Genomic DNA, 21793 nt, shown 5'->3' with positions numbered 1-21793 from the left:
AGAACAGGGCAGAAAGGGAAGAATGAAGCCACGGGGACAGGGAGCCGAGACAGCCAACGACAGAGGGAAGGGGCCGGGGAGGGAACACCACAAAACAAACCACGGGGCTACGTGGTACAGAGCACGAGAAGGCAGAGAATTAAGAATTAGGGACAGGGAGCCAGAAAAACAACAACAAAACAACACCCAAAACAAAGGGAGATGGGGAGCAAAAGGAATCGCAATGCGTACAGAAAGAAGAGAGAAACAATTCTAAAACAGGGTCACGGGGAAGCCAGAGACAGCAAGATGGAGAAAGGACAAAAGCTACAGGCTACAGGGCAGAGAGGGAAGAATTAATGAATAGACGCAGAGAGCTGGGCAGAAAGAGGTGGAGAAAGGCTGACGATCACACGGCCAACAGGGAAGAGAGAAGAGAGGGAGGAATTTTAAAAACAGGGGCAAGAAGCCAGAGAGAGGGAGAGAGAGGCAACACTAAAATGGGGACAAGCCACAGGGCGGCGAGGAGGGAACCGATGAATAAGAACACGAGACCAAAGAGAACACAACGTAGAATGGAAAAAAGGAACAGCGGCCCAACAGGGAAGGAGGAATTAAAGATCAGGCACTGGGAGGCAGACAGAGACAAACGAAGAAACAAGTGGGAAAAAAAAAACAAAAACCAAAAACACAACAACAGCAATGGGCTACAAAGACAGAGAGAGAGGGAAGAAATAAAACATAGCAGCAAGGAGCTGGACAGAGAGAGATGAGGACAAACAAATAGCACGGGTCTACGTGACAGAGAACGTGGAATTAGAACACAGAGAGAGGGAGCCGGACAGAGAGAGAGGCCGAGAGAAAAATCTAGACGGGCTACAGCGGGCAGAGGCAGGAATTAAAACCTAGGGACAGGGAGCTGGACAGAGAGAGATGGAGGTCACAGGGAACAGCGGTGGCTGCAGGAAGAACAGGAATTCATGAATAGGGCAAGGGAGCTGGACAGAGAAGAACTCAGAAAGGCAAGAACAGTAGCAGGGTACAGAGAAGACGAATTAAAAAGCACGGGGGGAGCGTTGAGGCAGACAGAGAGAGATTAAGAAAAAAGTCACGGGCTACGTGGCAAAGCAGGAGGAATTCAGAAACGGGGATGGCAACCAAGGGAGAGTGAGCTGCTGAAGGATAACGGGCATTCAAAGTGAGGGACGGGGAGCTGGGAAAAGCGAGGCAGAGAAAAACAGAATCACAGAGAGAATCAAACAAAGCCAAAAAAGAAGAAACTGAACAACAGGAACAGGTGTAACCAAAGCGATGAAATCAACCAACCAGAGACGGTGTTCCATTACGGGAACATGGAGCGTACGAATCGGCGTATCCGTCGATCTGCATTTTAGTCCCTAGGCGATCGTTAATGTCAACAGAACAACAGACAACGTGCTTCTGTCAGAAAAGGACGACAAAACGCAGTTTCATGGAGCGGACTGAGAAAACTAGCCAAGAAGGTAAAAAGGTAATTCCGGCAGGGGGAGATCACGACCACCGACTCACAGACCACCACCGACCCAAGTAATACCACCTACTCAGAAGAGAACAACGGAAGAGGACAACCGAGCCTGCGCAGCGATTTACATACGGAACGAGCAAGTTTGTACCGATCAGCAGACAGGGCAATAATGAATATATATGAATACCTAAAATTTTGATCTACAAATTGTACGGGAAAGGTGTGTGAGGTACGCACGCCAGGAGGAGCGATCCCCCGTGCATCTGGCGCCGTGAATAAAGAATGCCTGCTCTTTAATACTAAATTGGCGTTGAGGAGTCGTTTCCGATTTTACCGCGTTTTTCGGTAACACAGGGAGTCAGACCAAGAGGGCCAGAGAAAGACAAAATACCGACAGGCTACAGGACAGAGCAGGAGGAATAAAAAAACGGAGCCAGAGCCAGGCAGAGAGAGGCGGAGATAGAAAAAGGAGCCACAGGCTACAGGACAGAGAAAGGGAGGACTGAAAAAGACGGGGAGGCAGGGAGCCACTCAGAGCGAGATGGAGAAAGAAGGTGCGGGGGGGGGCCCAAAAGAAAAAATAAAATTTTGCAGCAGGTAAGGAAAGAGAGGGGGCCGGGGGAGAGACAGGGAGGGCCCAGGACGCACAAGAGAGGCAACGGGGCCCCACTGGCCCAGGACTCACCGCGACTCTCGCTCTCAGCGCTGCTGGCACAATTTAGCCGTTCAGATGCTTCTTTCCCCTTCTCTCCTCCCTGCCTCTTCTGCAGCTCCAGACTCTAGGCCGTCCTCCACCTGAAGAGAACACATGGGTGTCTTACAGCTCTTACGAGATGAGGCTTCCTCGGCACGTAGCCTAGCTCGCTCGTGCTGGAGCTGGGAGCAGGCGCACTGGGCAAGGGGGGCCAGGGGAGGCTGAGGCGGAGCTCTGGTGAGCTGGAGAGTCGGCCATCTTCTGCACCCTGGGCAGGAGGAAAAGGTCATCATCCTCCTCCTCCTCTCCCTCTTCCCTTCTATCAGCTCCCGAGTAACTCCTAGGGCTGCCCTCACCCACTCGCCTTTAGCATACCAGAAGCCTGCCTCGGCGGGTCGTTTGAAGCTTCCCATCCCACCAGCCCCAGTAGTGCAGGCACGCAAGGAGACACCCCTGCACCCACCAAAGGCGCTCGCTCACCTCGCCGGCAGCCCTAGGCCTCACCCGACACAGGGAATCGTGTCCGACACACCACCACGCTGCAGCAGGAGCGGAGGAGGCCTTTCCTTACCAGGAAGCAGCAACGAGCACGGCGGCATCACCTCGCAGGCACCGCAGCATCGCAGGGCTGTTACCTGCGGAGAGAGCCATGGGGATCACAGGGACGCCACCGCGCGTGCGCGGCTCCCGGGCTCAGTACCCAATTCTGGTCGCTGGGCAGCAGCATTATCTGAATTACTCTTCTCGATTAATACCACCCAGAAACCGTAACTTGGCTGCATCCACAGAGCTTCTATTCCTCTGCACCTTTCCCCCTCGCAGCCCCAGCAGCACCATTCATTGCCTCTGCACCAAACAGCAAAGCGTCTCGAGCATTTGTCCTTTCCTCTCGACCGCTTAAAAACGTCTGGTGCTTGCTACTGTCCATGCCACTGCCCCCCGCATGCCCGAGGGAGGAGAAGCAGCACAGCAAACCTGGGGAACAAGGTTGGGTTCCCCACCCCCGCAGAATAAGCCCCAGGAACTGCTGGTAGGCATGTGGCATCAGGGTTGTGATAGGGTTTTGTTTTGGTTTTCTTTTTTTCCCCGCCTTCTTTACATAATGTAATAATTGGGGTTGCTTTTCCAAACTACTGAGTTCTGTGGGGACTTTTTGTGCTTTTACCCTACAAAAAATGGTCATTTTCACTTTCGGTTTTGTGCATGAGAATGGTTGGTGGGTGCTTTTAGGTGGTTGTTCCTTCCCCACCACCACCCTTTTTTTCCTTTCCAGCTGCACAAATCCAGCTGGAGTTGGCTTTCCCAGAAGCCCCAAGTTGTTTTCTTTCCACCAGAATTCTTTCTGTTTTTTCACCCCCCATTGCAGACCCAGAGTAAGGGGTTTGAGGTATTTTTGTGCCCAGGCAGCAGCTCCCAGGCTGCATAAGCAGCCCCACAGGGGGAAGTCCCCGTTTGAGGGAATCGGCCCCAAATTGGGATGGGAAAGTGAAGAGAAGGAGAAAAAACCCTGAATAACCTGAAAAAGAACACCTACTCCAGCCCACCAAGCACCGGTCACCTTGCCTGACTCACCTCCAGGGCCCAGATCACGCTCGGCTCATCGCTTAGCACCCTCGGATCACAAAAAAAAAAAAAAAAAAGAGTAAAACCCATAATGGAGCCCTATAGCCATCAGTCACATCTTCCCTCCAGTACTACACAGACTCACCTTCTTACAGCGCTCCCCTGGGCCCTCCTCCATTGCCCTGCACGACTCATCCATCTGCACCTGGAAAAACAGCGTTACTGAACAAGTCACCTGGAGGCACAGCAACAGCTTAACCATTCCACAGCTCTTGTGCCCACGTAGGAATACCGTCTAGAGCCCAACTACAGCCTGCCGTTAAAGGAAATGCATTAAATCAAACGTTAAGCCCTCGCACATGCAAGCCGGAACAGCAAAAACACCGCACGCTCGCGCACCCAGGGCGCAGCCCGACGGAGGTCCACGCGCACCTCGCCGGTTTGATGCAGAGCCACCCAGCATCCCTGCGAGCACAGCTGCAGGCGCAACAGCAGTTTCACCTACACCCATCTCGGCGCGCAGCGCTTCTGAAGCTTTAAGCTGAAAGCCCTACCTTGACGCTTGGCCACACTAGAAGCGAGCCGTAGCTAGAACTCCACAGAAACACAGCAACACAAATTGCGCACCCACAGCGGCGACAGCTTCGCAGCTATTTAGACCTGGAACAACAGAGAAAAGTAAAACAGCTTCATCACCCGCACAGGAAAAGCGGCAGACGGAGACAAAGGGTCAGCATTCATAGCCCTTACAGAACACAGGCGTTCTCTCTCCTTCCATTCCTAAACCCATCTCTTAGGTCTAAATATCGCAGCCCTGCTGTGGCAATAGCGAGAGCAGGGAACAAGAGCCCTGCCGCCGGCCGTTTGTGCGGCAGGACACAAAAACAGAGGGACATGTTTTGCCACGCACAACCCTGAATCTCCTGAAAATTTATGTTTACTAAAAATAGCCATTGGGAACATATTCCCAAAAACATTCGGCAATAAAACTTTTGTGTTTGACACCCGCACATTTTTTGGGAACTTGCTATTTGCTTCCTGGTTTTGCTGGTCTTCCCTCAGAAGTTCTACCTGCAGCCAAGTTATTCATTCCTACCCGCCCGACCGGTTCAAGCATTCACCTTCCTGGTATTACCAGCACATTGACACAGGCGAGCAACTTAACTGCTCTTCTAAAACTATCCAAATGACAATTACAGCCCTGAAAGAGGAGTGGAAGAGAAGAAAAGGAGAGATCAGGCAGCAAAAGTGCTCTGCAGGCTGCTGCCGGCCAACACTGCACTCTTTTGTTAAAGCCACCCCGCCCCCCCAAACGCAAACAAAAAAACCCCATGACTGTGGAATGCGTTTTTTTTCTTTTCAGCAGTCCTTTTGGAGCTCATCCCTGTCTCAGCATCTTGTCTTGTCAGAGCATGAAGTGCAGATGATCTGTATCCCGATGACATTTGCATGGGATGAATACATTTTCAGAAATAGACCAGATCCGTGAGACTCCTGTCACCTTTGTGGTTTTAACAATCGTAACTCAATTTTATTGACTGACACACTTATGAGAAAACTAATTAACTTTGAAACTTAGCCTCTCCTCGGGGAAAAAACATGTTAGACACCAAGTGAAACCGATTCAGAGCTCCGAACCATGATGGAGCCGACAGAGCTGTTGTGACTTAGTTTGTATGATTAATTAATTGGTTAATAACTATTCTAAGCAGCGCAGAAAGAAGAGCTGGACCCAAAGAGGGTGCGCTGCGCTGGATCCAAAAAGCACCCTTCCTCCAGAGACCCGCCTCAGGTGGCGAGTTCGCTCTGGTGCATGCCGGCCTCCCGAACTTCGGGGTCCGATGTGACCGGACCCCCACCTCCGGGGAGGGTCCTCGTACCCTGCCCAACCCCTGCTTTCCCCTGCAGCCCCCAATGCCCCCACCCCCCAGCCTGCACAAGCAGCCAAACCGGCTGCTGCTTTTGGCCCCCAAACTAGCTCACTTTGGGACCGGTTCTGAGCCAAAAAGCCCAGCTGCTGAGCCTGTTCTCAAGTCCCAAAAATGCAGCACTTGACCTCTGCTCCTCAGCCCAAAACCACACGACTTAGTCCCCTCGCTCAGGCCCTCAAAACGCACGACTCGATCTGTTTCAGGGCCCCGGCATCAGCCACAGGAGCCTGCTCTCAAGGCCCAGGAACAGAAGAGCTGTGCTCTCCCCGTTCAGGGACCAAACCAGCTGAGCCTGGCTGCGTCCCGGCCCCCTCCGCAGTCCCCACGGGCAACGCTCAGGGCCGCGGAGAGCGCAGCCACCCCGCAGCCCTGCACCCCCACGGCCCACGCGCGCACTGTCGGGGAGGCCTTGGGAACTGAACTGCGCGGGCCCGGCCCCGCACCCCGGCGGGGCAGCCCAGCGCCAGCCCGGCAGCGCTTTCTTCCTGCTCTCGCAGGCCGCGTTTCCCCGGCAGCGCCGGGCCCGCACCCCAACCCCACAGGGGGCCGGGCCCAGCCCGCCTCCAGCAAACCGCGGCGGCAGCAGCCAGGGTCCTTGCCTGCCTCGCGGGCAAGGGGGGACCCGCCCGGCACCACAGGAGCCCCCGCCGGGGTCGCCGCCGCCGCCCGACCCCGACGAGGAGCAGCCGAGAGCCGGGTGGGGCTGCCCCTACTTCCCCACGGCCGGGCACGGGCTCGGCCCCAAAACACAACCACCGACCCACGAAAGCGCTCGGCCCGGGGCCACTGCTGCCCGCAACCCCCCCCCGGGGACTCCGCGGACCGGGAGACCCCACAGCCGAAACCCGCCGACCCACAGCGCGCCCGGCCACGCGGCTCCTCACCTGCCCCCCGGCGCGGCTCCGGCTGCCCCACGGCCCGGCACGGAGCCGAACCCGGCCACCGGACCATCCGCCGCCCCCCCAACGCTCCGGGACGGTTCTCGTCCCTTTTCGCTCTGACGCCTCGAGCCGAGCCGGCCCCGCTCCTCCGAGCTACCGGCGGTGCCCGCTCGGCTGCTCGGGGCCAGGCCCTGTTCTCGCCCAGCCGCGAGAAGCCGCCCCGGGGTCTCCTCGGTGCGTCCAGCCCCGTGCCGTGCCGGAGCGGGGAGAGCCGGGTACGAGCGCCGAGCCCTGGGGCAGGGGTTGCCCCAGTGCCGCCGACTGTGTGGGGGGGTGTCGTCCCCCCCCGCCCCACGCGGGGGGCGCACACACGGTACACCCGCGGGGCAGGGGCATCCCCGGGGAGCCGTGCAGCCGGGCTGCGCCGTAGGAGGGAAGGGTGATGTTGGTTTCCCATTTTCCCCGCAGCCTGATCCTCCCCCTCCCCCGTACTGAGTCGCCCCCCCCCCGCCCACCCCTTCCCGCGCGTTACAGCCCGCGAAAAAGCTTTTAACAACCCGATCAACAACACTCCCTTTATCCCTCTTCCAGCAGCAGCAGCGAGAGATTAAGCCAACTGCAGCACAGAGGAAGAAGGCAAGGAGAGCCTTTTCAAGCAAGGGCAGGACAAAAATGCACGGCGTGGACAGGCACAGGAGAGGCTGCATTATCTGGAAAGCACAACACCTCCCCAACGGCAGAAAATAAGGAACGAATCGTTTCCAAGGAGCTGCAGCAGACGAATCACCTTTTTCTTTATTGCTCTCCTGCCCTTTGTTATCCAAAGCGATAGACTTCACCACCGGGCAGAAAATATCTGCCTAGATTTACACGGACAACCAGAAACAATCAAGCCACCCAGGAAAAAGTTCACAGCAGAGGTATAACACATCAGCAGCTAAAACATTTGTTACGCAGGCACAACTAGGCACTAAACAAAGGCTTTCCAACACTGGAGGTCTAGAACAGGTAGACATTAGCACAGAAGCACAAAGGGCTCTGTCACCCTGCACAAATCTCCCCGTGCCTACACACGCACACGTTCAGAAGTTATTTATCAGAAAACGCCCAACTGAGCCATTTGCCACAGTCACCAGACTCACGACGTGATAACACGACATGACACACGAGGTGGGCTCAGAGTTTTAAGGCAAAAATACCTCCCCCGCCCCCCACCCGAGATCTTTCAGGCTCCAGACCTGCCATCTCCCCGCACCAAACCTACCCGGCCAAAGGGTTTCAGGTGGCCCAAAACACAGTACACAGAATATCGACGGGGAAAGCCCTACATTGTGCAAAAGCGAACGATGCCCGACCAGGGCTTCTCTGCGGGGCCCGGGCCCGGCACGGAGCCGCCCCCCCCCACCGCGGGGTCGGGCCCGGGCCCGGCAGGGAGCCGCCCCCACCCCGGCCCGGGCCCGGGCCCGGCACGGAGCCGCCCCCCCCCCCCACCCCGGCCCGGGCCCGGGCCCGGCACGGAGCCGCCCCCACCCCCACCCCGGCCCGGGCCCGGGCCCGGGCCCGGCACGGAGCCGCCCCCACCCCCACCCCGGCCCGGGCCCAGGCCCGGCACGGAGCCGCCCCCCCCCCCCACCCCGGCCCGGAGCGGCCCGGGCCCGGCACGGAGCCGCCCCCCCCCCCCACCCCGGCGCGGCCCGGGCCCGGCACGGAGCCGCCCCCCCCCCCCACCCCGGCCCGGAGCGGCCCGGGCCCGGCACGGAGCCGCCCCCCCCCCCACCCCGGCCCGGAGCGGCCCGGGCCCGGCACGGAGCCGCCCCCCCCCCCCCACCCCGGCCCGGAGCGGCCCGGGCCCGGCACGGAGCCGCCCCCCCCCCCCACCCCGGCCCGGAGCGGCCCGGGCCCGGCACGGAGCCGCCCCCCCCCCCCCCACCCCGGCCCGGAGCGGCCCGGGCCCGGCACGGAGCCGCCCCCCCCCCCCCCACCCCGGCCCGGAGCGGCCCGGGCCCGGCACGGAGCCGCCCCCCCCCCCCCACCCCGGCCCGGAGCGGCCCGGGCCCGGCACGGAGCCGCCCCCCCCCCCCCCACCCCGGCCCGGAGCGGCCCGGGCCCGGCACGGAGCCGCCCCCCCCCCCCCACCCCGGCCCGGAGCGGCCCGGGCCCGGCACGGAGCCGCCCCCCCCCCCACCCCGGCCCGGAGCGGCCCGGGCCCGGCACGGAGCCGCCCCCCCCCCCACCCCGGCCCGGAGCGGCCCGGGGTCGGGCCCGGCACGGAGCCGCCCCCCCCCCCACCCCGGCCCGGAGCGGCCCGGGCCCGGCACGGAGCCGCCCCCCCCCCCCACCCCGGCCCGGAGCCGCCCCCCCCCCCCCCACCCCGGCCCGGGGTCGGGCCCGGCCCGGAGCCGCCCCCCCCCCCCCCACCCCGGCCCGGAGCGGCCCGGGGTCGGGCCCGGCCCGGAGCCGCCCCCCCCCACCCCGGCCCGGAGCGGCCCGGGGTCGGGACCGGCCCGGAGCCGCCCCCCCCCCACCCCGGCCCGGAGCGGCCCGGGGTCGGGCCCGGCCCGGAGCCGCCCCCCCCCCACCCCGGCCCGGAGCGGCCCGGGGTCGGGCCCGGCCCGGAGCCGCCCCCCCCCCACCCCGGCCCGGAGCGGCCCGGGGTCGGGCCCGGCCCGGAGCCGCCCCCCCCCCACCCCGGCCCGGAGCGGCCCGGGGTCGGGCCCGGCCCGGAGCCGCCCCCCCCCACCCCGGCCCGGAGCGGCCCGGGGTCGGGCCCGGCACGGAGCCGCCCCCCCCCACCCCGGCCCGGAGCGGCCCGGGGTCGGGCCCGGCACGGAGCCGCCCCCCCCCCACCCCGGCCCGGAGCGGCCCGGGGTCGGGCCCGGCACGGAGCCGCCCCCCCCCACCCCGGCCCGGAGCGGCCCGGGGTCGGGCCCGGCACGGAGCCGCCCCCCCCCACCCCGGCCCGGAGCGGCCCGGGGTCGGGCCCGGCACGGAGCCGCCCCCCCCCCACCCCGGCCCGGAGCGGCCCGGGGTCGGGCCCGGCACGGAGCCGCCCCCCCCCACCCCGGCCCGGAGCGGCCCGGGGTCGGGCCCGGCACGGAGCCGCCCCCCCCCCACCCCGGCCCGGAGCGGCCCGGGGTCGGGCCCGGCACGGAGCCGCCCCCCCCCCACCCCGGCCCGGAGCGGCCCGGGGTCGGGCCCGGCACGGAGCCGCCCCCCCCCCACCCCGGCCCGGAGCGGCCCGGGGTCGGGCCCGGCACGGAGCCGCCCCCCCCCACCCCGGCCCGGAGCGGCCCGGGGTCGGGCCCGGCACGGAGCCGCCCCCCCCCCACCCCGGCCCGGAGCGGCCCGGGGTCGGGCCCGGCACGGAGCCGCCCCCCCCCACCCCGGCCCGGAGCGGCCCGGGGTCGGGCCCGGCACGGAGCCGCCCCCCCCCACCCCGGCCCGGAGCGGCCCGGGGTCGGGCCCGGCACGGAGCCGCCCCCCCCCCACCCCGGCCCGGAGCGGCCCGGGGTCGGGCCCGGCACGGAGCCGCCCCCCCCCACCCCGGCCCGGAGCGGCCCGGGGTCGGGCCCGGCACGGAGCCGCCCCCCCCCACCCCGGCCCGGGCCCGGGGTCGGGCCCGGCACGGAGCCGCCCCCCCCCACCCCGGCCCGGGCCCGGGGTCGGGCCCGGCACGGAGCCGCCCCCCCCCCCACCCCGGCCCGGGCCCGGGGTCGGGCCCGGCACGGAGCCGCCCCCCCCCACCCCGGCCCGGGCCCGGGGTCGGGCCCGGCACGGAGCCGCCCCCCCCCACCCCGGCCCGGGCCCGGGGTCGGGCCCGGCACGGAGCCGCCCCCCCCCCACCCCGGCCCGGGCCCGGGGTCGGGCCCGGCACGGAGCCGCCCCCCCCCACCCCGGCCCGGGCCCGGGGTCGGGCCCGGCACGGAGCCGCCCCCCCCCACCCCGGCCCGGGCCCGGGGTCGGGACCGGCACGGAGCCGCCCCCCCCCCACCCCGGCCCGGGCCCGGGGTCGGGCCCGGCACGGAGCCGCCCCCCCCCCACCCCGGCCCGGGGTCGGGCCCGGCACGGAGCCTCCACCGCTGCCCGAACTCACTCACCAGCGCTCTCCGGCCCCTGGCCACGGCCGCGCTGCTCTCCCAGGCGGCTGCCGCAGGCGAGGGTCGGGCGCTGCCAGGCCTCCAGGAGTCCTGAGGAGCTGGCGGCCACCGCAGGGGATGGCTGCCTGCGGTCGGACTGCCGCGGTGCTCCCCGCCCAGCTCCGAGCAGTCTCCGCCGGCCACGGGCTTCCCACGCCGGGCCGCAGAGGGGCCCCGGCACCGCAAAGAGACACCTCGCGGCGCAGCCGCCCCACGCACCGCTCCCACCTCCGCTCCGCCGCGCTGCGCCACCGGAAGCCGGAGCCCCGCGGGGCGGCCCTTAGAGGGCGGCCGGAAGGACCGGCCCCCACCGGCCCCTCCCCCGCGCCGGACCGCCCCCGCGCCCAGCCGTTGAGCGCCAGCGCCCCCTGCTGGCCGGGCCGCGCTCAGCTCGCGAGGGCGCCGTGGGCCGGGCGGGGGGGGACGCGCCGGCTCGGGGCCAGCTCCTTTCGGGGCGAGCGAGCGAGCGGGAAACCCCTGCGGGCCCCGGTCACGGCCGGGCAGAGCCGCGCGCCCTCCGAGAGCTGCTCAACGGGGCTGCCCCTCGTGACACATACCGAGCCGTCCGCGACGGGAGCGGGCAGAGGAGGAAGGGGCCGGCGGCCGCGGGGCCCTGGCCGCAGGCACGGCGGGGGGTGGGGGGCTGGGGCCCGGGGGGCCGCCCTGCTGGGTCACTGCCCTGCGCCGCACCGCGCTGGGGGCTGGGGCCCGACCGGCGCCGGGGGACCGGGGGCAGCCACGAGCAGAGGGCCTGAGCTTAGCCACGGCCAGCAGAACACCCCGAAGCGTGAGACGCTGCAAGGCCAAGGTGGTCCTTGGCAATGGGGGCGCCTGGGCTCGGCCTCCGCCTTACCCGTCCTGGGTCTGCGTGGCGTTCCAGGGGAATGGTGTTTTCCTTGTGCGGAAGGTGGGCTGGCCGGTCGGCCGTGCCCCGGCCGTTACCGATCCTGCCAAAGGCGCTCGCACGCTCTGGCCCATTACTGCTGCGGTGCCGCGCTGTAGCAGAAAGAAGAGGTGTTGTGTTATCTCACAAAAAGCCTCCTATGGTCAGTTGAAGAAATAACCTCTTTCCGTGGCACTGACTCTTTTCGTACAGTCCATAGCCGGCTTTCGGCTTTTGTCTTTACAGCATTCAGTTTGCTTTCTGCCAAGCTTTCTACCTGCTGTGAAACATTTGGATGGTTTTTTCTTGTTGTTTTTTTTTTCCCCTACTTGCTCCACAACTCCCACACCAACCACCCAGCGCGGCTCGCCTTTCAGCCCCCAGACCGAGGAGCCTTGCCCTGGGACGGCCCTTACATGTCAGCAGAGTTGTTCCAGCTCTCACCCTGTCCCTACCCAGCTGAGGACGTCTGTGTCCGTGGGAGGCACCCAGAAACTCCCCCTGCTGCGTGGCAGTCCCCTGCCCCGTCAGAGAAAACTGCGGCAATATCGGCTAAGTTTAAAAGCGTCGGCAGGAGGTGCAGAATACGTAAATAAAGCGGCGGTTGGCTGCCGGGTATGGGTGCAATATAAATACATTTTGTTTATAGGCCTTCGTGCCTATTCAGCGTTGAACGGCACCGCAGCCCACCCAGCCCGGGGCTCGGAGAAGGGTCTCTCCAAGGGCACAACCTAAGGCAGCGCAGGAAGCCCAGCTGCCACGCTCCCAGTCGCTACGGGACGCTCGCTTACAGTTACACTAACGAGGGTACGGATGAGGCTGGAACTAGCAGAAATGCTGACTCTTCTGGCCTTTTATTTGTGGAAGGTACAGCGCGCGAGCCTCGGCGGCTCACAGGAGAAGCGTGCAGTGCTGCCTGACTCTCATTCTCAGCTCACGTACTACTGCCAAAGCTCCTGCCCTGTGCTGTGCCAGATGCCGGCTGGCGTGAGCGCCTGGGCTCCTGAGGGACCCCCTTGTCCTGAGAGCCAGAGGTACTCACTCCCCTTTGCATGAGGCCTGTAGGAGATATACCCTGCAATTTTAAAAATCTGTATCAAACGTGGCAGACTCAAAAGAGGGCATTTTTAAAAAGGCAGGTTTGTTTTCTTTGTTAACTTTACGATCTACAGCCTAGCAAAGAGCTCCCTTTCAGTGTCAGTCGCTTGGCTTTCTCCCCTACTGACGAGGTCCCAGCCTCCCGGTGAGATCTCGCTGGAGATATTCTGAGTTTCCCTCGAGTACATGGCTGCCCTGGCCCGAGGCCAGCGAAGAAGCTGACTTTGCCCGTGCCTGAATCAGCAACACGTCCAGCAGGCGACTTGCAGAGCCCAGGGAACCCTCGTAAAGAGGTTTGGGGGTGGGGCGCGCCACATCTGCGGCATCGGCCGTGGGAAAGGACCGGCGCAGTAAAACAGGTGGGTGAAACCGCGGTCCGCGCCAATACGTGCTGCTGCCTGGGGCATCGCTTTGCTGCGGGTCAAGTCAGATGCTCTCTGTAAGAGCGAGTCAGGGTAAAGGCAGCAGCAGATTTCTTTTCTGCTCATTTTAACAAAGGCTGGACGGAGCCCATAGAGGAAGGCACTACGCGTCTTGCTGGGTTTGTTTCCCCGCCTTCTCGTAAGCTGTCGCGGAAACTTGCACGAGGAAAGCCTGTGCAAGCTGATGATGACAGCCACACACGGTTGAAGAGGGAGCAGATGGTGAGAGCAGAGGTACGCGCTCAGGCTGTGCGCTGGAAGCTAATGCTAATGCTGCAAAATAAAGAGTGGATTTTCTTTTTTGGGTTTAGGTGAGCGCTAAACATGACATGTGCGTATGCGCGTGTGTCTCTCGCAGGTTTTTGTCATACACCCCACCCTCCCACCCCAAAAAAACAACCCACACATGCCACGCGTTAAACAGTGGTTTTCCATTGTACTTAGACGTGCTTACATAGGTGTGTTGGTTTGTTACTTTTTTTAATGCAGAAACAGCAATACGATAGATTTAATACAGCTAGCAGTTAGACGGGTGTAGCTTTAGAGCGTCGGCTGTTTACAAAGCAACTGCACACCTTCTTTAACTCACAGTTTAAACAAATGAACTTGCAGTGCATCACACGTGCTTTGTACAGTCACGTTCCACACGGCAGGTCAGATGCTTCACCCTGCCTTGTCCTTGTTCCCCCGACTCCGACGGGACCGCCGAGGCCATCCTGAGGACAGCGCCGCTTTCTAGCAGCTGGGTTGCTTGCCTGGACGCCCCACAGACAAACAATCATTTCCCCACTGAACCTCTTCTCAAATATTTTCCTACCCCTGCAGGCCCCACGTCCTTTGGTTCATATTTCCTTTTTTCCGGGCTTTATGCACAGGACCGATGATTTCCAGAAATAGAAACAGAGGCTGATTCAGTCCAGGCTAAACATTCTCTGACCTAAACCAAACTGCCTTCGAAGAGATAGCTGTACTGTGGGCACCACCTCGGGAACAGAAGTTGCCCTGTCATAAAAAAAAAAAAAAAAAAAGAAGGAAAACAAGGCATTTCAGGCTGAGGAGGCTGAACGGTGTGCTGGGGGCGGTGGGGAGTTGGAAAGAAACAGTTCAGACGATCAGAGCGAGCTTAGCGTTGCAAAGCGTGCCATTATTTTTAATTTGGCAGTCAGAAGAAAATAGATTCCGACACTGATTTCCTGTGTGCTGCGGGAGTTCTCGCCTCAGCATTCCTGTGCACCATTTTACTTTTGTGTCCCGTCTGCTTTGCTTTTGCGCTGTAGCTCTCCGGTTCTAGCTACGCTTCCCACCACCCCCGTTACTCTTTGACAAGCCCAGCTCTCACTGTGCTTCCCTTCCCGTATGCGCGTGCAGGGAAAAGCCCGCGCGTCTGCCACTACAGGACACGCTCTGGGAGGCAGGAGAGATGACGACGCTCCCTGACAGAGGACACAGCTGAGGGGCGGTCCGCCGGGGCTGGGGAGATGGCAGCACCTTCCCTCAGCTGCCCCATCCGAGCACGGGTGCAGGTGAGCACTGAGGAGAGACAAGCAGGCAGGAGCCGCAGAGCGAGAGAGAAAATAAAATTCACGGGTGGGTGCTACTTACGTCTCATTTTTAGCGCAAGGGATGAATTCTCAGCACATTCTTGGAGCTGCCCCTTTGGGACTCACGGAGAAGAGGGAGGTTGGCCACGCGGTGCAGCCCAGCTCTGCTTCCTCTAAATGGTTTTACTGTTCAGGTGTTGCCCTAATCTGGCCGGTACCCCTGCAAAGAGTTTGGGATTTCTGCTGCCTCTCCGGGCCAGCCGCAGACCCTGACTTCATCGCAGCGAATGACCCTGCGCTCGTCAGAGCGGTTGCCGAGTCACATCCCGCTGCCTTCCCTGCAGAACCGGTGACCCTTTTTCAGCCCTTGCCCCCTCTTCTCTCCGCTCGTTGCCCATCCCTTTTTCAGGGCCAGCACCGATCCCGCCTCCAGCTCGCCCTGTCTCCACCTGCGAGCGCCCAACAGGAGCTAAATGTCTCCTCAAGGACGCACGGAAGAGACGCGCAGGCAACCCAGCACAGACCCCCTGCAAACATCTTCTTTCCATTTTCTTTCCTCTCCTGACACGAAGAGATGACTTAGGAAAAGCGTACTGCTCGCATTTCACCTGCACTGCTTCTACTTTCACTTTCGCTCTCCTTGGCAGTAATTAATAGCGGTGGTTGGGGAGGGCTGGGGCATTCCCCCAAAGCGGCTGCAGTTACATCCGGGCGGTTGTGGCACTCCATTAGCTTTGTCATTTTAAATCTAAATCTTCTGGAATTGTTAGTGCTCGTCAGGAATCACCCGCACCTGCAAATTTTCTTAATGCCTACGCTTGAACCCAGCCACTGTTTAACAGCTCACCTTTATTTCTGTTCATTTAAGAATCTAAAGCTTCGTTTACTGCTTGGGTTGGAAGCAGGAGCTGTCGCTGCCTCTGAACTTTCTAACAGCCCTGTTACAATTTCAGTATTACCCACTCCCAATTTAGCTTTCCAGTTCAATTTTCATTGTAGATTCTAAAACTGTCCTTATTTTGTTTCTGATCAGGAGTCATTAATGCCTGCAGTTGATGTAATAACGGCTGTATTTAGATTGAGCTATTAATGACTCGCAACTCTATTTATGGCATAAAAAAGGACTGCCTTTATTTTTTTTTTAATTACAGATTAGGAATAATGACTGCCTGGTTTGCTCAGTAATAGGTGCGATTAAATTTAGTCACGACTCCTCCCTAAATAAAATGTATTTATTTGCACTCTAACAATTTAACCTTCCCTTTACCGGCCAGGGGCACCGACAAGTGCCCGTGCGTACCTCCGCTCCCCCTGCGCCGGCTCCCCAGGGAACAGCCTCTTACCCTGACCAGAGCCTGCAGCGGCCCGTTGTCGTCCCAGCTCCTCGCCCTCGAGAAAGCGGCCGCCTGAAGCGGCAGCAGATCCGCTGCTGCCCAAAGGGGACGGAAATGGCGCGGGGTAAATGATAATATGAAATGATAAATGAATGAAATGATCTCACAAGGGGGAAGAAAACCAGCAAAGCAAAAAACAAACCCCAAACAGAACACCATACCACTAAACCGTCTCACCGCCCCCTCAGCGCCCGAAACAACATCCCGGGAGAAAAAAAGCAAAGCAGGCCACAAGGGACCTTTCTAGTACAGATGCTGCCAAAGAGTGCCAAGCTCTGGAATCCTTACCTCAGGCAACGCCTCCGCTTCTCTAAACGCCAGAGCACGCCTGCCCGGGGGGCTGAGACAGCCCCAAAGCTGCGACCGCCCGAGGGAACACGGGAGCACCGACGGCAGAGAAGCCCAGGGGCAGCAAGAGCTGCCCGAGCCCCGGCTGGGGCTCTTCGACCCCCGGGCCCCGCCCCCGCCCTTCCCACAGCGCCCCGCAAAAGGGGCGGGCCGAGCCCCCCCGAGGGATGAAGGCTCGCAGGGTGGCAGCAGAGAGCAAAGTGCACCGCACAGCACCAAAGTGGGTGGGTGGGGCCAGGTGGGTCGGACATCAGACGGCCCGCCTGCCCATCGCCGGGGGCAGGGCCCGTTGCTAAGAGCGTGGCGAGGGGTATCAGGACCGCCCTCAACGGGCTATCGCAAGGGGTCAACACCTGTCGCTAGGGGCTGTGCCTACACGGTTCCGGCCCCCACGGTGACGTCACCACGTAGCGTGCGGGGGGTCACTAAGTGGCGTGGAGAAGTGAGCGCGGCAAAATGTCGCTACAGCCCGTGCACGGCTGCTGGCTGCAGTACCGCAGTTTGGTCGCACGGTGGCAGCAGAGAGCTAAAAGGTCGCCACTGCGCATGCGCGGCTGCCCACCTGCGGTACGAGGGTTTGGGCGCTCGGTGGAAGTAGGGGGCAGAAAATAAAGCGCCACCGCGCATACGGAACTGCCTGGCTGCAGTACCGGCATCTGCTTGCACGGTGGCAGCAGCGACCAGAGGAAAACTTCAGCCTGGGGAACGGGCAGCTTCCCGTCTGCAGTACCCGGTTTTGATCGACCGGTGACTGCCGCGATCGGGTAAGGGGCGGGTGGAAATCTCTACCAGGGTAGCGCAGCTCCCGCCTGCAGTCCCGGGGTTCGGTCGCTTGGTGGAAGCAGCGAGCAGAATACAAAGGGTGGCCACTGCGCATGCGCGGCTGCCCACCTGCAGTACCGCGGTCTGATCGCACGGTGGCAGCAGAGAGCAGAAAAGGCGCCACTGCGCATGCGCGGCTGCCCACCTGCAGTACCGCGGTTTGGTCGCTCGGTGGCAGCAGAGAGCAAAAAGGCCCACTGCGCATGCGCGGCTGCCCATCTGTAGTACCGCGGTCTGATCGCACGGTGGCAGCAGAGAGCAGAAAGAGACGCTACTGCGCATGCGCGCCTGTCCACCTGCAGTACTGCTGTTTGATCGCACGGTGGCAGCAGAGAGCAGAAAAGGCGACACTGCGCATGCGCGGCTCCCCAGCTGCAGTACCGCGGTCTGATCGCACGGTGGCAGCAGCGAGCAGGAAGAGACGCCATTGCGCATGCGCGGCTGCCCACCTGCAGTACCGCGGTCTGATCGCACGGTGGCAGCAGAGAGCAGAAAGAGGCGCCACTGCGCATGCGCGGCTGCCCACCTGCAGTACCGCGGTTTGGTCGCACGGTGGCAGCAGAGAGCAGAAAAGACGCCACTGCGCATGCGCGGCCGCCCACCTGCACTGCGAGCGTTTGGGCTGTCGGTGGAAGCAGGGGCAGAAAGTAAAGCGCCACTGTGCATACGGAACTGCCTGGCTGCAGTACCGGAATCTGCTTGCACGGTGGCAGCAGCGACCAGCGGAAAACTTCACCGTCGGGAACGGGCGGCTGCCCGTCTGCAGTGCCCGGTTTTGAGCGCTCGGTGACTGCCGCGAGCAGGGTAGCGCAGCTCCCCCCGTGCTGTTCCGCGGTTCGGTCGCTCGGTGGCAGCAGCGAGCACAAAAAGGCGCCAGTGCGCATGCGCGGCCGCCCACCTGCAGTACCGCGGTTTGGTCGCACGGTGGCAGCGGAGAGCACAAAAAGGCGCCACTGCGCATGCGCGGCCGCCCACCTGCACTGCGAGCGTTTGGGCGGTCGGTGGAAGCAGGGGCAGAAAGTAAAGCGCCACTGTGCATACGGAACTGCCTGGCTGCAGTACCGGAATCTGCTTGCACGGTGGCAGCAGCGACCAGCGAAAAAACTTCACCCTCGGGAACGGGCGGCTGCCCGTCTGCAGTACCCGGTTTTGAGCGCTCGGTGACTGCCGCGAGCAGGGTAGCGCAGCTGGCCCCCGCTGTTCCGCGGTTCGGTCGCTCGGTGGCAGCAGCGAGCAGTGACACATCGTCGCCACTGCGCATGCGTCTGTTCCGGGTGCGGTACCGCACTTTGGCCGCACGGTGTCAGCAGGGTCCACCATCGCCACTCCGCATGCGCGATTCCCGGCTGCCGTAGCACAGCACGGCGGCAGCGGCACGACGTCCGTGACTCTTCTCTGGGGCAAGACCCGCGCCGGCTCTGGGTCACGTTCGCCGGGATAACGGAACTGTTACTGCGTGCGCAGAGCTCATGTTTCTCTGCACCTTCCCCACTCCCGCAGCCCCAGCAGTGTCAGTCGTTGCCTCCGCACCGCCCACCACCGAAGTGCCTCGAGCATTTTAGTCCTTCCGTCTCGACTGCTTTAAAAATCAGGTGGCCGTTACCGTCCTCCCTCCTGCCCCACTCACCCCCACCCCACGCCCTAGGGAGGAGAAGCAGCACAAACGACCTGGGGAGAAAGGTCCCCTTTCCCACCCCCCACCCCCCCGGAGTGAGCCCCATCAGTTGCTGTAGGCCTGCGGCATCAGGGCTGTGACAGGGAGAGCAGCAAGTCAACAGGTCCTAGAGGGTTAAAGAAGAAAATCAATCAGGGGAACACAGCTGCCCTTCCGAAGGCAGGCTGCCTGGGGTGAGGGGGGCAGCTGTGCGTCAGGGCACGGGGCAGCCAGGCAGACCAGGTGCCAGTGGCTGACCTGCAAAGGACTTGTGCGCTGCTGAGCCTTGGGCTTCGTTGGCTTGGCAGCGCCTCGCCTCTGCACTGCCAGCACCCTGCTCTGCTCATCCTGCGTAAGCATAAGGCTTCAGCGAGCACAGAACAGGAGGCCAGGGAGAGGGAGGACGTCACCGGGGAAAAAAGAGTCATGCGGGGGGGCCATGTCAGGGGAAAGCGTTTGGGAGGGCACAGACACACGCAGAGGGAGGGCGGGGGAGGAGGCGGACACCGCTGGACAGGGGCATGTCTGGGCAGACACGCCACGGGGAACATGCATGGGGATGACTGACACCAGGGGGTCCCCCCCAGGATAATCCACAACGGGCAACTCACCTGGGCTAACCTGCAGCAGATGATCCGCTCCAGATAACTGACCCGCTCCGGCGAATCCATTCCAGATAAGCCCCAGCAATGCCCCTCAAACTGCCGGTGTTTCACCCCAAATTTTCCCCAGTTTAGGGTTTTCGGTGGGTTTATTTAGTTTTGGTGATTTCCGGTTGGATGGTTTGGCTTTTTTTGTTGTTGTTCGGGTTACTTTGGTTTTGTCCGTTTGGGGTTTTTTTTTTTTTTGCTTTTCCATAAGGTAAAAGTTGGGATTGCTTTTCCAAACGGTTCACTTCCGGGTTTTTTTCACCCTTTCCACAACATTGAAATTGGCGATTTTTTGCTTTTGTGCATGAGAATGGTTAGCAGGGTTCCGCCCCCCCACCCCCGCTTTTTTTACCCCCCTCCTTTCCAACTGCACAAACCCAGCAGGAGTGGGCTTTCCCAAGAGCCCCGAATTGTTTTCTTTCCCCCAAACCTGTTTGGGGTTTTTCACCCCCCATTGCAGACCCAGACTCAGGGGCTTTGGAGTGTGTGTCTGCCCTGGCAGCAGCTCCCAGGCTGCCTACGCAGCCCCAGAGGGGAAAGTCCCCATTTGGGGGAATCGGCCCCAAATCGGGATGGGAGAAGGAGAACGGGGAAGGGGCAGCATTTGAAAGCGCTTTTGTGCCTTCAGTTGATTGGGGGGTGGGCTGTGTGTCTAATTTTTAAATCTTCTCTATAAACATCTCTATCAACGTGGTTTCTTTGCATTTTAAAACCTTACATAGCATAGACATTTGCACTTGTGTGTCTACTTACACATCCTTACGGAGTACATCTATATTTTATATATACTATCTGTTTTACATTTACATACAACATCTGTTTAGACTTAGCTATTATATTTACACTTACACCTATTTAGGCTATTTACACTTACACAGAATATCTCTTTACACATACCTGTTTAGACTTCCATATTAACACGTACATAAAACAGCTATTTAGGCTAGCTATCTGCTTACTTACCCTTTGACACTTCAATCTTTTTCGACTTCTCTATTTAGACATCTACTTACAGTTATACCTCGGCTTATTTCACTCTATATAACCTCTATTTAGATTACACATCTACTTAGACTATGTAACACACACTAAGCGTAGATGCTCGCTCTAGTCAGACTTTCTTCTGCTTTGAATTCCTTCATCTATCCTTTTCACTTTAAACTCCTTTATTTTTTGATCTAGATATATAGACGGTCGAGTTACTTTTGTGTTTTAAAACCCTGCATCTCGATGCAGAATTTTTGTATCCCGAAATCCGTTATATAATATAGGAGAGATAAGTTCTTATCTCAAAATCCCTTTATGCATCTATAAATTAATATTACACATGTCAATATATATAAGAGGTTTTTGTAATAGCCCCCCTGAATTTTCAGGCATTTTGGGGCTGTAACCCCCCTTTTTGGGGGGGAACCCCTACATGACGCCCCCACTCACCTGTTCCTCTGACGCATTATCAGCTCCCCCAGTGACACCGGGGCACCCCACATGACATCATCACACCCCCCCCAGGACTCCCCCAATTTTATTCACCCCCAAGAAGGGCACTAAACAAGGGAACCTGCTCCAACCTGCAGCTCATTACTTTAATAGTGCCATTTACAAAGGTACACGCACACCCCTCCCACACCCCCCAGAAAAGGGGGAGCTCTGCTAAAATCTAAAAGGTGGGGCAGCCCCCCAAACAGCTGCAGCCCCCCCAGCCCCTGTCCGCAGGCTGGCGGCTGCCCCACGGCAGAGCAGGAGCGTGCCAGAGGACGGTGTCACGTCTCTCTCGGGCTCCGCTCGGACATGTTCCCGCACTGGGACGGGCTCCCCGGGGTGACAAACAGCCCCGGTCCCTGGGGGCCCCGACTCTCCCCACCGGGCAGCCCTCGCGGCCGCACCTGCGGGGCACCCGCTGGAGACAGAGCCAGGAGCCTCCAGGCCGAGGGATGGCCCCTTACCTTCACCACGCTTAACAACCGGCAGGCATCTCTTGAGCATCACGAGACACTTAGACGACATCTGAAAAACAGAAATCCCAAACTATATTTCAGCACGTTAATAAAATAGCACAGAAGAAAATGGAGGAGCTCAGTCAGCATAAGGGGTAGGAAGGAAATTGAGCCGCAGCAAGATTCCAGGCAAACGGGTCACGTCAAAACACAACACATCCTTTAAAAGCTAGAGTGATTGGAACGCTTGAAAACGGTATTAAGACTAACCGATACCATTTTGAACAGATCCTTCGCGTAACACTGAACGCTCTGGCTGGTGCTGGAAAACGTCTCATCCCTTCCTTACGGCACCG

The 21793-nt window shown here is 61.0% G+C and overlaps 1 long non-coding RNA gene across 1 annotated transcript in view; it reads right to left on the bottom strand.

Moving 5' to 3' along the window:
• Nucleotides 1-3781: 3781 nt before the first annotated feature.
• Nucleotides 3782-21793, bottom strand: part of LOC142051347 (uncharacterized) — a 42195-nt gene continuing 24183 nt past the window's right edge. The window contains exon 2 of the long non-coding RNA XR_012658431.1: nt 3782-3945. This is a non-coding gene — a long non-coding RNA (uncharacterized LOC142051347). The remainder of the gene's footprint in view (nt 3946-21793) is intronic.

The sequence above is a fragment of the Phalacrocorax aristotelis genome, unplaced genomic scaffold, assembly GCF_949628215.1.
Source record: "Phalacrocorax aristotelis unplaced genomic scaffold, bGulAri2.1 scaffold_71, whole genome shotgun sequence".
In the NCBI taxonomy this organism is placed as follows: Eukaryota; Metazoa; Chordata; class Aves; order Suliformes; family Phalacrocoracidae; genus Phalacrocorax; species Phalacrocorax aristotelis.
The sequence above is the reverse complement of the archived record's forward strand: the minus strand, read 5'-3'. Positions and strand labels throughout refer to the sequence as shown.